The 15386-nt window shown below is 51.4% G+C and overlaps 1 pseudogene; it reads left to right on the forward strand.

Moving 5' to 3' along the window:
• The window catches only part of LOC132334622 (zinc finger protein 850-like), an 860268-nt pseudogene that overhangs the window by 594594 nt on the left and 250288 nt on the right, over positions 1-15386 (forward strand).

A 15386-nucleotide genomic window follows, 5' to 3' on the forward strand; every position in this document is an offset into this window, starting at 1 on the left:
AATCAAATGGGAGACAGATGTGAGAGGTTTGCAACAGCAGGAACAGCCTGGGAAATGGGGACAGGGAGAAGTTTGTTTGGGTTTGTCACAAAAAAAAGAACTAGAGCACCTGAAAAGGTTGTTAGACAGAAACTACATCTATGTGTAAGGGCCACAGAGAAAAAGGGTCTGTGGCAAGCCAGGGGAGAAGACACACATGGGACAGAGGTGTGCAAGAAATCCACTGCATTGGAGAGAGTCTGATGGAGACCTCACCTACAGCACTGCCCAGGAATCAAATAAAACTTCAGCCAGGCATAGCCACATGGGAGTGGAGAATCAGGGATCCTCCTTCCTCCACTCAGCAACTCCCAGCACAACAGGAGTCCAAAATCTCTGCCTGTTAGAGGGGATTCACTTTCTCAAGCCCCTAAAGACCAAGGAGTTCTCAGTTTGCTTTGGGGTGAAGCTGAGCAGGGGAGGTACCTCTGGAGGGAATGCAGGGGATGGGACAGCAGGGAGCCATGGTGCAGAACTGTCCTGTGCCCGTGCAGGGCCCAGCACTCACCTGTGCTGCAGCTCACTGCCAGGGAGCCCCAATGGTCACCGCTGGCCCGCGGGTGAAATCCCACTGTCACCTGCACGGTGTCACCAGCGCCCAGAGCTCCTGTGGCCGGCACCACGGAGAAAGGACTGCAACACAGAGAGAGGCAGCAGGGCTGGGGGGACACCTGGCCAGGAGATTCCTTCTGCACTGCAGCTCACTGCAGCTCCCTGGGGCAAGCAGGGAGCAAACCAAGCACAGGCAGCAGAAGACAGCCAGAACAGACAGCATCAGAAACAGCCACTGAGCCACTGCTGAGGAGATCCAGCCCTCACCAGATCCTGGGGCTAAAATGACCTCAGCTCCCCCATACTCTGCATCCAGCTCTCTGCAATGAGGCTCAAGGGTCCCACTGCCACCAATCCCATCAGAGAATGGTTTCTGAAGAGCACAGAGAGGGTTCAGAGCTATCTGCATGACAACTTGACACTGACTGCCTCAGGAATTTCTCTTTTCCTGCTGCCTATGAACCTCATCTCAGGAGATGCAAACGTTAGGGCACTCCCTGTCCTGGCAGATTACAGCCTAGCAATCAGACAGGGAGAAGGAACTATTCCCTGAAGACCAAGGAATAGTTACTGTTGCAGTGTGGTTCTTTGGTTTCTTTTCCATTGAAAACATCCTGATTTAGCCAAAAAGACACATTTTATCAGCATTTCAATGAGAGCTTCCTTTTCTAAGAAAAGGAGCAATCAAAACTCTGAAAGAGTGCAACTGCAGATTAGAGCAATACAGTGACCTGGAAACAAGACCCAAAAGGAGGATGCCATTTACAGTCTGAAGGGTCCAATCCCAGCTCAATGAAGCACCATCAGCAGGAGCACATCAAGGAAACAGAACAGGAGGTTTCTGTGTATTTACCAGCAATGCAGTCTGGGACTCTGGGTTGTCATGCAGGCTGGTAACTGCTTGCTTGGCCCAGCAGACAAACTCTGTGCAATGTGTTGGAAATAATTATGCAACTGTGTTGGTGCACTTTGGATTTACCAGGAGCAATCAGCATTGATCACCAGGTAAAGAGCTCTTGCCTGACAAACACAAGACTCTGTGCTTTGATGCTCAGGGACAGCCCAGGGGAAAAGTGCTTCTGCCCAGCAGCTGCTGGGCTTTGTGCTCTTCTACAGCCCCACTGAGCAAACAAAAGTTCCTGGCCTTGGTGCTTTGCTGCTGGTCAATCTGTCACTTCAAAGTGTCTTCTGGGGACTTTGGTGATGAATGCATCACACACAAAAACAAAGGGAACATCTGGCAAGCTGAGCTTTGCTCATGTCAGCAGTGACAGCTGATGAACTTGCTTCAGGTTCTGCTCATGAAGGACCTCTGGCTGCAATGATGGGCTGAGCTGTTCCCATTGCCACTGGGGAGAACATCACTGCTGGCTGGTGGAGAAGCCTTGGGCCAGCAATGTTTATGGGCTGGACGTGAGACTTTGGAGGGAGGGGAGGAAAGACAAGGCCCCAGCAGCCCCAGAGCCAGATCAGTGCACGTGCTCCTGCATCTGCCCCGGGGCTGATGCCAGCCCTGCTGCAGCTCTCTGCTGGGGCTCGGGGGATCAGTGCCTGCTGGGGGCAAGGCACAGGATTCTTCCCTTAGTCTTTTGCCAGAAATTTCATCAGAACAGAGAAGTTGCCAGTTAGGGGAATCCCTGGCCAGGCTTCAGCACTCCCTTCCATTCCATTCCCTTCCCACTCCTGCCCCATGTTACATGCTCCTGCCCTCAGATGGCAGGATGGGAAGAACATTCCTGGAGGTGACTTCAGGGCTTGCCTGAGAAAGAAGGTGTCTTCTTTTTTTTCAAATTATCAGGAGAAGAGGATCCAGCCAAGTCCAGGACTCAGTTTCAGGCCGAAAAAACTGAGTGCAATTCAGCCCCTTCACCTGCTACATCCCACCCTGGGCTGGACCCACCAGACTCTTCTGTTCCTGCTGTAGCAGTCATCTCTCAACTCCTCTGAATTTCAGCCAACAGCACTAAGCTGTTCCCTGAGCCCACAGATAGAAGAGCTGTGCAGGAGACATCCCTGACACTGTAATAACCAAATGAAAACCACTGCCAAGAGATGGGGCTGGCACGCTCAGTTTTGGCCTTTTCTCTGTTCATTGTGAGCTGCTCCTTAAGACACTTCTCACCCTGTTAGATCCATCCTCTCAATGAATCACTACTGCAACTGACAGGCAGAAAAGATAAGGGACGGAGGGGGTTTTCTTGAAAAACACGTTGTTTTCTTCTGCTTTTTAGCTAGGTCCATTGATATGTTTGTTCCCTTCTATGGCATCTAAAGCCAGGTCCAGATCTCCCAATGGCACCTTGCAGTCCCCAGACTCTGCTCTTGCTTTGAGCAGTGTGTTTGCTCAGATGATTGCCAGAGGTCCCCTCCAGGACCACTGGAAAGCCACGTGCCTGTGGCCTCTCAGGGAATGGGTCTATTTGGCTGACAGTGCTGAGGAAGCATTTCAGAAGCTGCTTGTGCTCAGGAGGGTGCAAGCCAGCTACCAACATGTTCCAGCAGCCTCCAGCAAATCTGGGACAGAGAAAGCTCCAAGGCCACAGAAAGCAAGAGCAGATGCCATCCATCCTGCTCCCTTCCAGCCAGGCTGCAGGGCAGCAGCTGCAATGCTCTGGTTCCTTTTGCTGCTCTTTCCCAGCTCTGCTGTCCCCCAAAGGTGTTTTGCACAAGGACAGATGAGCTGCCTCACCTCTGGGTGCTCAGCTGGTAACGAGCTGCCCGGGTACCGACATTGCGCACCAGCAGAGTCTTCTGGGTGCTGCCCTGGACTGCACACTTGGAGAAATCCAGCTGGGCAGGGAAGTCCAGGACAGCTCGGGCACCAATGGCCCGAATTGGCACAATGATCCTTTCCCTTGATGTCATGCAGACCAGCTGGTGGCAATAATCCTGCAGGAAAAGAAACTGCCTCAGCACAGGGCATTTAGTGCCATCCCCATGGCAGAAGAAAAACTTATTGTTCATTTTAGGGTGCAATAGGTAAATTGATGCTCCAAGGGCATCGATTTACCTATTGCACCCTAAAATGAGCACTAAGTTCTACTAATATGTCACATTTTAAAGGCACCGGGGCACTTTTGCAAAAGCTATCTCTGTGGCATTCAGCTCTTGTATCACTAGGTCATACCCATACCCTAGGCCACCACAATTTTACTCTAAATTTTAATGATTGTTAAACAATTCCTAAGTTCATTCTAAAGAACATGGTGCTTGGGAACACAGGACATTCCTCTAGGTTTCTATATTCCAACTGTCTGAGAATAGGACAAAGTCTTCAACTGGCTCTAAGCAGCAAAAGGAAGATGAGAAAACAGCTGCACCCAAAGAGATCCTGCACCTCTGGCCTGCTGTAGAAACATCAGTTGGCTCAGAACTCCTCTCTAACTTTGCCTCTCCAACCAAGCCAGGAGAAGAACAGTGCCAAGAGGTAGCAGGATGCTGTTGGAAAGGGCCTCTCTTTGTTTCCCTGCAAGGTTTCCTCCCTTCCATGCCATGTCCTAAACCCTTCCCTATGAACAAGCCTCCAGATCAGAACATGAACCCTCCAGATCCCAGCACTGAGATCAGACTTGCCAGGGCCTCAGCACTGCTGTTCAAACCTCCCCACAAAAGCACCTCTGGCACGGGATGGGTGCCAGCTGACAGAGCAAGCACAGGGACAGGCATGAAGACAGAGCCCCAGTAGTGTCACTGCCACAAGCCCTGGGCTCACAGCTCTGCCTGCAGCTTGTACCTGCCCTGCACGAGCTCCTTCAGGCAGGTGTCCCAGTCCCCTGCAGCTCAGCAACCTCCTGCTGACCAAGGGCACCCAGAGCCCAGTGTGCCTGTGCCAGGCCGGGCTCACGGGCACAGCACATCCTCTGCCCTGGCCCTGCAGCTGTACCATGCTCACTTGTGCTCTGGGACAGCACAGCTGCAAGGCTGGAGAGCAGAGGGGGTGAAAAAGCACCGTCTTTGCTCCAGCCCAGGGGCAGGCAGGGAAGCTGGTGCCAGTCAGCAAGGAGGAAAGCTCTCTGACCTCTTGGTTCCTCTGGTGTTTTCCATCATAATGAAACCCCTTCCCCTAGACCTAGAGATGGCCCAACATCTATCAACAGCCCTCTGTCATTTCCATCCTGTTCCCTCTGCATCTTCCCCTGGGAATGCTCAGGGATGTGCAGGGAGGGGAAGCAGAGCCTGTCAGGCCTGGCTGCAGTGCCTGCCAGCAGGGGCCAAGGTGTGACTGGCTGCAGGCTGCCTGCCCATGGCCTGAAGCCAAGCTCACAGCATGCAATGGGCTGGAGCCAGAAAACAATGGCTGTGCAGATCATTCTGTGCTTTGGCTCCTCCACTCTCACCTTGTTCTCGGCGGGGCTGAAGCGGATGCGCACAGGGGCAGAGGCGCCTGCTGGCACCACATGGTACACATCCCTGGGGCATGCCAGCTGGAAATAAGGGCAGCTCTCCATGGATACCTTCACCAGCCAAGGAATCTGCAGCAAAGACACCAAATGATCATTGTGCCACTTGTGCCAACAGGACCAGAGGAGACCTGTCCGTGCCCTGCTGGCATCCCTCCTTGGCCCCTTTCCCAAAGTACTTTCAGCTCTGCAGGCACAGACACATCATTCACAAGGCTGAACTGGAATCCCTTCTGTCTGCCTCCAGCATTTTGGCCAGGGCCAGTAGGGCAGTGCCTGCTGGCAAGGAAGGGCTGAGCAGGTCAGCACCAGGAGGATGGAGACAGAGCACCTGAACCAAGTCATCTGCATATTCAACAACGCCAAAAAACCTGCTGGCTTCTGCCTGCATACAGCCATGCAGTTATCATGTTCCAGAGGGGGAATGTGCTCCCTGAAAGCAAACCAGCACATTGTCCTGGGGGAAGGAAGAAATTCCCTTCTAGCAGATTAGCTTTCGGTAGGGACGTTGTGGGGATACAGTCAGGCAGGCAGAGCAGCAAGAGAGGAGACCAAGCCCTGTGGCCTTACTGGGAAGAAAAGCAAACCTGAAAAGCAAAAGAGGGAAGGAACAGAGCAAGACAATCCCTAAAACAAGGAGATGGCAAAGAGAATTTCAATTAGCAGTAAAGCAGCAAGGAAGAATCATAAAACCATGCGAGCAATCAGCTTGCCAAAAGTGACAGAAAACACAGACAGGCTGTGCCTATTGACTATGGGCTTCAAAGGCCTTTTCTGCCTGGAGAAACATGACCAGCACTGACTGACAGTGTGGTTCCAGGATGAAAAGCCAATCGTGGCTCTCCAGGCCTTCTTGCTGCCTGTGCAGGCAGGCTGGGCTGCTGGGCATTCCTGCCTGCAGCCAGCAGGCCAGGTTCTGCCCTCTGGCATTCACAGACACAGCAAACATGCATTTTCTGGCACACTGAGAGCATCAACCCCTGAGCACCAAAATGCTCTCCAAAAGTCTAAACCAGAGGATTTGAACTCCCTTCTGTCTCCTCCCACCAGCCCACACTTGGCACAAGCCCCCCTTGAGAAAATCTTTCCCTGACTGAAATTCCAGTGGTCTCAAGTTTTCCTCTTTACACTGGAACACAACTGCTGACATTTTTCAACTTTTTCCCCTCTTAGCTCTCTTGGCAAACTGCAAAACAATCCAAATTTCTTCAAGTGAAGGTGGAAACCTCCAGGAGCACATGGCTTTGGATCTGCTGTGGTTCTCCAAAAGGAAAGCAGAGCACCATGTTGCTTTTGGAAAAGCTGAGCAGAGCTGGATGAAGCTGAGCAGGAGCCTGAAGTGGCACCTAAAGGCCTCTCACTGCTTCTGCTCCATCAGCCTGATTGCAGGGCTCTTTCAGAACACATTTCCTGCAGTGCCAATGCCATTGATGAGAAGTGATTCCAGCACAAAATGCAGAAGACTCAGCCCCTGAGCTGTGACTGTCAGCTGCACAAAGGGAGCCAAACTGGCTGAGAGAGGCAGAGACTCCTACCAGGAGCCAAGATTAACCAAGGAGACACAGGGTGTGGGATAGACTCAAGGCAAAGCAGGAGAGCAGGAAAGAACTGTACAGCCCTCAACATTCCTGTCAATGCAGAGCTTGCAAGAGAAGGAAACTCCTTTGGGATAGAGACCATCACTGCATGGCCAAAATCAGGGGACAATTGCCAGCACAGGAAGATTTCCAGCATCTTGCAGAACAAGGTGCGGAGACATTTTCTTCTGCATGTGCTGCAGCAGACAACTTGCTTTGCTGTACACTGGGGAATGACAGCACTCTCCTCTTCCAGCACAGTGTTAAAGCTCCGGGTGCCAGCACTTACCTTGTCCTTATTAATGAGAGACAGCTCCATCTCAGAGACCTCCCGAGAGACGAAGTTCTGAAATACCAGCTCTGGTGGGGAAACCCCAAACCAGCTCTGTTTCGGGGCAGCTGACGGCAGCTGGAGAGGCGAGAGAGAGCAGGGAGAGCTTCAGCTGCTGGGAGGAAGGTTCATGAAGGAGAATCTTCCACTGATCCCCAGGGAAGTACAGACTCTGGGCGAGCACGTCTGCCCAGCCCACTCTGGGCAAACAGTGGCTCACCCACCTCTGCTCTGAGTGATCCAGAGCTGCTGGGCCACACAGAGCAGGCTCAGGCCAAGCTGCTCTTTTGGCATCTATTTCTCCAGGTTTCTTTCTCCACAATGCCAGGCAGCACTTCCCTTAAGCACAGCCCTGTGCCCATGTGGTCACAGAGCTCTGAGGCATTGACTGAGCATTCATGGAGTAAGTCAAACCCATGGATTTACAGGAGACTCCATGGGAAACAATTCTGGGATGTCCTTTACTCTGAGACAGGGAAACCCAGGCCCACACAACTGCAAATATCTTTTTTGCTCTAGAACTTAGACCTATCAGTAAGAAGAGCACAGGACCAGAGGAGGTGGGAGAGATGAGGTGGTATTTGGCTGAAGCCAAAAGGTCATAAAGCAAAAGAATGGAATTTGTTGGTTCTGTGTGTTGTTTGTGGTTTGGATTTGTTCAGGTTGGATGTTGAGTGTGGCAGTGAGAGGGACGGGGTTGAAGACCTGACCAAAAGGAAGTAGGACGAGAGGGGAGGGGACAGAAAAGTTGGTGGTGAGCAGAGAATGGAAGCTCCTGAGTACCCATCCAATGGGAAAGGGGACAGGGACCGCCCCAGCCGGGTATAAAGGGCACAGAAAGATTGCCATTTTCTCAGAGGGTGTGTGTGTGCTTGGCTCTCGGGGAGGGAGACACACCCGGCTCAGCTGAATACTTACTAATAAATAGTTTTCTTTTGCTTTGATGATTTTTCCCCTTTCATTGTACTTAAAAGTTAATGTGTTTCAAACAGAGGGAAAGGCAAAAATAAAAAGACAAATGAGGTGAAAATCAAAAGACAAGGAAGGTGAATGCTGAATGAGGGTAGGGTTCAGTTATTTTCTCAGCAACTTGGGAAAAGTAGAGTTGGTGTTGTGGTTTGAGGGGAAATGGTTTTTTTTGGGATGGTGTGGTCACGCCAATCGGTGTCTAGATTTTAATATTGGCACCTGGTTTGTCCACTGAGGGCATGGATACACCTCTGAGAACACAGGGGGTTAAAAGCTGTGAACTCCCACTGGAAGTTCCTTTTGAGTTCTGGTCCTGGACCAGAGGAGACCTCCCCTGTCCAGCTCGGAGCTGGGCAGGGGGGAGGGGAGCCATGCGGCCGGAGGGAGGTAGGCCAGGCCTGGGCCGAAGGGTGGAGGAGCATTGCACTGCCAGGGCTTCGGGCAGCCATCCCCCATTCCCCCCCCGGAGGGAGAGAGAGAGAGCAGCCTGTGCCTGTGATAGCGCGGCTGGAGTGAAGGAGAAGGGGGGGGTGCCCAGCAGGGCAGCCAGCCATGGGAGTTCATGAACCAAACCGGCAGAGCCTGGGACTTTTAACCCTTCTTGGGACGATGGAAACCTTGCAAATGCTGATTCATCCTGGAGTTGGTGAGATTGAGAGAAGTTGAGAAGAATTCTAGGTGGGAGGAGATGATGGAGTGGCTTTTGGCTGGACTTTTCTTGGATAGCTATGGACAGAACCCTTCAGTTCCTGTGACACAGAGACTGCATTCTGGGGGGAGGCAATGGCTCAGAGCCAGGAGAGTGCGGTGATGTGAGAGTGTGTGAACAGAGACGAAGGGTGGAGGAGGGTTGTGGTGGTGCCCTCCGTCTTCGAAGAAGAAGAAGAGGAAGATGATCTCTGTTCAAGAGACCCCTCAGCCCCAGGGGGTGAAACATGGGGGGGACAGGTGTCCCAAAAGGAGAGGGACTGTGCTCTTTTTTGGAACTGGACAAAGCATCCTTAAAGAGAAAAAACCCTAGAAGCAGCTCTGGTCCATGTGCAGTGGTGAGAGCACTGGACATGGAAGGAAGAGGTCACGATGGCAAAATGTTCTCCGGGCGGTGCCACACGTGACACAGAAACACGAGAAGTTTCGCCTGTTTCCTGGGTGAAGTCTGTGGTGCAAGAGGGACTCCTCTCTTCTCAAAGAATTGAGAATTGATTGTCCAAAGGGTGGTAACGGAATTAGGAAATCTTTGGTGGGGGGAGGAGGAGGAAATTTGGAAGGTTTTCATCCTGTGTTCTGTGTGTTTTTTCCCTGTAGTTTTATGTTAATAAAGTTTTTTTCCTTTCAATCGTAAGTTGGAGCCAGCTCGGCTCTGTCTCTGATCACATCTCACAGTAGATACCAGGAAAAGAGGTTTTCTCATGGAAGCACTGGCATTTTGCACGCTCAGACCATGACAGAATTTCATGGAACCAGGTGTCCCTGGTGACAGAGCCAGGCCTCATGGAACACTGGAGAACATGGTTACCCAGTGGAATCTCATGGAACCAGGTGTCCATGGTGACAGAGCTAGGCCTGAAGGGACCTAATGGAACACAAGAGAACATTGTTAGCCCATGGAATCTCCTGGAACCAGGTGTCCATGGTTACAGAGCCAGGCCTGATGGAACCTCATGGAACACAGAAGGACATTGTTATCCAAGGGAATTTCATGGAACCATGTGTCCAGTGTTACAGTGACAGGCCTCATGGAACACTGGAGAACTTTGTTACCTAATGGAATCTCATGGAACCAGGTATCCATGGGGACCGATCCGGGCCTCATGGAACACTGGAGAGCATTGTTACCCAATGGAAACTCATGAAACCAGGTGTCCATGGTGACAGAGGCTGGCCTGATGGGACCTAATGGAACACTGGAGAACATTGTTACCCAAGGCAATCCCATGGAACCAGGTGTCCATGGTGACAGAGTCAGGCCTGATGGAACTTTGGAGAAGATTGTTACCCCATGGAATCTCATGGAACCAGGTGTCCATGGTGACAGAGCCAGGCCTCATGGAACACTGGAGAACATTGTTACTTCATGGAAACTCATGGAACCAGGTGTCCATGGTGACAGAGCCAGGCCTGATGGAAAACTGGAGACCATTGTTAACCCATGGAATCTCATGGAACCAGGTGTCCATGGTGACAGAGCCAGGCCTGATGGAACCTAATGGAACACAGGAGGACATTGTTATCCAAGGGAATTTCATGGAACCATGTGTCCATTGTGACAGTGTCAGTCATCATGGAACACTGGAGAACTTTGTTACCCAATGGAATCTCATGGAACCAGGTATCCATGGTGACCGATCCGGGCCTCATGGAACACAGGAGAACATTGTTACCCAATTGAAACTCATGGAACCAGGTGTCCATGGTGACAGAGCCAGGCCTCATGGAATACTGGAGAACATTGTTACCCCATGGAATCTCATGGAACCAGGTGTCCATGATGACAGAGCCAGGCCTCATGGAAGACTGGAGAACATTGTTACCCCATGGAATCTCCTGGAACCAGGTGTCCATGGTGACAGAGCCAGTCCTCATGGAACACTGGAGAACATTGTTACCCAATGGAATCTGATGGAACCAGGTGTCCATGGTGAAAGAGCCAGGCCTCATGGAACACTGGAGAACATTGTTACCCACGGGAATCCCATGGAACCAGGTGTCCATGGTGACAGAGCCAGTCTAATGGAACCTAATGGAGCACAGGAGAACATTGTTACCCCATGGAATCTCATGGAACCAGTTGTCCATGTTTACCAATCCGGGCCTCATGGAACACTGGAGAACATTGTTACCCCATGGAATCTCATGGAACCAGGTGTCCATGGTGACAGAGCCAGGCCTGATGGAACACTGGAGAACATTGTTACCCATGGAATCTGTCGTGGTTTGAGGGGAAATTGTTTTTTTGGGATGGTGTGGTAACACCAATCGGTGTCTAGATTTTAATATTGGCACCTGGTTTGTCCACTGAGGGTATGGATACGCCTCTGAGAACACAGGGGTTTTAAGCTGTGAACTCCCACTGGAAGTTGCTTTTGAGTTCCAGCCCTTGACCAGACGAGACCTCTCCCCTGTCCAGCTCTGAGCTGGGCAGTGGGGGGGAAGGCAGCCATGTGGCCGGAGGGAGGTAGGCCAGGCCTGGGCCGAAGGGTGGAGGAGCATTGCACTGCCAGGGCTTCGGGCAGCCATCCCCCATTCCCCCCCCCGGAGGGAGAGAGAGAGAGCAAACTGTGCTTGTGATAGCGTGGCTGGAGTGAAGGAGAAGGGGGGGGTGCCCAGCAGAGCAGCCAGCCGTGGGAGTTCATGAACCAAACCGGCAGAGCCTGGGACTTTTAACCCTTCTTGGGACGATGGAAACCTTGCAAATGCTGATTCATCCTGGAGTTGGTGAGATTGAGAGAAGTTGAGAAGAATTCTAGGTGGGAGGAGATGATGGAGTGGCTTTTGGCTGGACTTTTCTTGGATAGCTATGGACAGAACCCTTCAGTTCCTGTGACACAGAGACTGCATTCTGGGGGGAGGCAGTGGCTCAGAGCCAGGAGAGTGCGGTGATGTGAGAGTGTGTGAACAGAGACGAAGGGTGGAGGAGAATGGTGGTGGTGCCCTTCATCTCCGAAGAAGAAGAAGAGGAAGATGATCTCTGTTCAAGAGACCCCTCAGCCCCAGGGGGTGAAACATGGCAGGGACAGGTGTCCCAAAAGGAGAGGGACTGTGCTCTTTTTTGGAACTGGACAAAGCATCCTTAAAGGGAAAAAACCCTAGAAGCAGCTCTAGTCCATGTGCAGTGGTGAGAGCACTGGACATGGAAGGAAGAGGTCACAATGGCAAAATGTTTTCCGGGCGGTGCCACACGTGACACAGAAACACGAGAAGTTTCGCCTGTTTCCTGGGTGAAGTCTGTGGTGCAAGAGGGACTCCTCTCTTCTCAAAGAATTGAGAATTGATTATCCAAAGGGTGGTAACAGAATTAGGAAATTTGGTGGGGGGAGGAGGAGGAAATTGTGAAGGTTATCATCCTGTGTTCTGTCTGTTTTTTCCCTGTAGTTTTATGTTAATAAAGTTTTTTTCCTTTCAATCGTAAGTTGGAGCCAGCTCGGCTCTGTCTCTGATCACATCTCACAGTAGATACCAGGAAAAGAGGTTTTCTCCTGGAAGCAATGGCATTTTGCACGCTCAGACCATGACAGAATTTCATGGAACCAGGTGTCCCTGGTGACAGAGCCAGGCCTCATGGAACACTGGAGAACATGGTTACCCAAGGGAATCTCATGGAACCACTTGTCCATGGTGACAGAGCCAGGCCTCATGGAACACTGGAGAACATTGTTACCCAGTGGAATCTCATGGAACCAGGTGTCCATGGTGACAGAGCTAGGCCTGATGGAAAACTGGAGACCACTGTAAACCCACGGAATCTCATGGAACCAGGTGTCCATGGTGACAGAGCCAGGCCTCATGGAACACTGGAGAACATTGTTACCCAAGGGAATCCTCATGGAACCAGGTGTCCATGGTGACAGAGCTAGGCCTGGTGGGACCTAATGGAACACAAGAGAACATTGTTAGCCCATGGAATCTCCTGGAACCAGGTGTCCATGGTTACAGAGCCAGGCCTGATGGAACCTAATGGAACACAGGAGGACATTGTTACCCCATGGAATCCCATGGAACAATGTGTCCAGTGTTACAGTGACAGGCCTCATGGAACACTGGAGAACTTTCTTACCTAATGGAATCTCATGGAACCAGGTGTCCATGGCGACAGAGCCAGGTCTGATGGAACAATGGAGAACATTGTTACCCAATGGAATCTCATGGAACCAGGTGTCCATGGTGACAGAGCCAGGCCTGATGGAAAACTGGAGACCACTGTAAACCCACGGAATCTCATGGAACCAGGTGTCCATGGTGACAGAGCCAGGCCTCATGGAACACTGGAGAACATTGTTACCCAAGGGAATCCTCATGGAACCAGGTGTCCATGGTGACAGAGCTAGGCCTGGTGGGACCTAATGGAACACAGGAGAACATTGTTATCCAAGGGAATTTCATGGAACCATGTGTCCAGTGTAACAGTGACAGGCCTCATGGAACACTGGAGAACGTTGTTACCTAATGGAAACTCATGGAACCAGGAGTCCATGGTGACAGAGCCAGGCCTCATGGAATACTGGAGAACATTGTTACCCAAGGGTATCTCCTGGAACCCGGTGTCCATGGTGACAGAGGCTGGCCTGAGGGAACAATGGAGAACATTGTTACCCAAGGGAATCCCATGGAACCAAGTGTCCATGGTGACAGAGCTGGGCCTGATGGGACCTAATTGAACACAGGAGAACATTGTTATCCAAGGGAATCCCATGGAACCAGGTGTCCAGTGTTACAGTGCCAGGCCTCATGGAACACTGGAGAACTTTGTTACCTAATGGAATCTCATGGAACCAGGTATCCATGGTGACCGATCCGGGCCTGATGAAACACAGGAGAACATTGTTACCCAATTGAAGCTCATGGAACCAGGTGTCCATGGTGACAGAGCCAGGCCTGATGGAAACCTGGAGAACATTGTTACCTAATGGAATCTCATGGAACCAGGTGTCCATGGTGACAGAGCCAGTCCTCATGGAACACTGGAGAACATTGTTACCCAATGGAATCTCATGGAACCAGGTTTCCATGGTGACAGAGCCAGGCCTCATGGAACACTGGAGAACATTGTTACCCAAGGGAATCCCATGGAACCAGGTGTCCATTGTGACAGAACCAGTCTAATGGAACCTAATGGAGCACAGGAGAACATTGTTACCCCATGGAATCTCATGGAACCAGTTGTCCATGTTTACCAATCCGGGCCTCATGGAACACTGGAGAACATTGTTACCCCATGGAATCTCATGGAACCAGGTGTCCATGGTGACAGAGCCAGGCCTGATGGAACACTGGAGAACATTGTTACCCATGGAATCTGTCGTGGTTTGAGGGGAAATTGTTTTTTTGGGATGGTGTGGTAACACCAATCGGTGTCTAGATTTTAATATTGGCACCTGGTTTGTCCACTGAGGGTATGGATACGCCTCTGAGAACACAGGGGTTTTAAGCTGTGAACTCCCACTGGAAGTTGCTTTTGAGTTCCAGCCCTTGACCAGACGAGACCTCTCCCCTGTCCAGCTCTGAGCTGGGCAGTGGGGAGGGGAGCCATGTGGCCGGAGGGAGGTAGGCCAGGCCTGGGCCGAAGGGTGGAGGAGCATTGCACTGCCAGGGCTTCGGGCAGCCATCCCCCATTCCCCCCCCCGGAGGGAGAGAGAGCGAGAGCAGCCTGTGCTTGTGATAGCGTGGCTGGAGTGAAGGAGAAGGGGGGGGTGCCCAGCAGGGCAGCCAGCCGTGGGAGTTCATGAACCAAACCGGCAGAGCCTGGGACTTTTAACCCTTCTTGGGACGATGGAAACCTTGCAAATGCTGATTCATCCTGGAGTTGGTGAGATTGAGAGAAGTTGAGAAGAATTCTAGGTGGGAGGAGATGATGGAGTGGCTTTTGGCTGGACTTTTCTTGGATAGCTATGGACAGAACCCTTCAGTTCCTGTGACACAGAGACTGCATCTAGGGGGAGGCAGTGGCTCAGAGCCAGGAGAGTGCGGTGATGTGAGAGTGTGTGAACAGAGACGAAGGGTGGAGGAGAATGGTGGTGGTGCCCTTCATCTCCGAAGAAGAAGAAGAGGAAGATGATCTCTGTTCAAGAGACCCCTCAGCCCCAGGGGGTGAAACATGGCAGGGATAGGTGTCCCAAAAGGAGAGGGACTGTGCTCTTTTTTGGAACTGGACAAAGCATCCTTAAAGGGAAAAAACCCTAGAAGCAGCTCTGGTCCATGTGCAGTGGTGAGAGCACTGGACATGGAAGGAAGAGGTCACAATGGCAAAATGTTCTCCGGGCGGTGCCACACGTGACACGGAAACACGAGAAGTTTCGACTGTTTCCTGGGTGAAGTCTGTGGTGCAAGAGGGACTCCTCTCTTCTCAAAGAATTGAGAATTGATTGTCCAAAGGGTGGTAACAGAATTAGGAAATTTGGTGGGGGGAGGAAGAGGAAATTGTGAAGGTTTTCATCCTGTGTTCTGTCTGTTTTTTCCCTGTAGTTTTATGTTAATAAAGTTTTTTTCCTTTCAATCGTAAGTTGGAGCCAGCTCGGCTCTGTCTCTGATCACATCTCACAGTAGATACCAGGAAAAGAGGTTTTCTCATGGAAGCACTGGCATTTTGCACGCTCAGACCATGACAGAATTTCATGGAACCAGGTGTCCCTGGTGACAGAGCCAGGCCTCATGGAACACTGGAGAACATGGTTACCCAGTGGAATCTCATGGAACCAGGTGTCCATGGTGACAGAGCTAGGCCTGAAGGGACCTAATGGAACACAAGAGAACATTGTTAGCCCATGGAATCTCCTGGAACCAGGTGTCCATGGTTACAGAGCC

The sequence above is a fragment of the Haemorhous mexicanus genome, chromosome 16, assembly GCF_027477595.1.
Source record: "Haemorhous mexicanus isolate bHaeMex1 chromosome 16, bHaeMex1.pri, whole genome shotgun sequence".
Classification (NCBI taxonomy): domain Eukaryota; kingdom Metazoa; phylum Chordata; class Aves; order Passeriformes; family Fringillidae; genus Haemorhous; species Haemorhous mexicanus.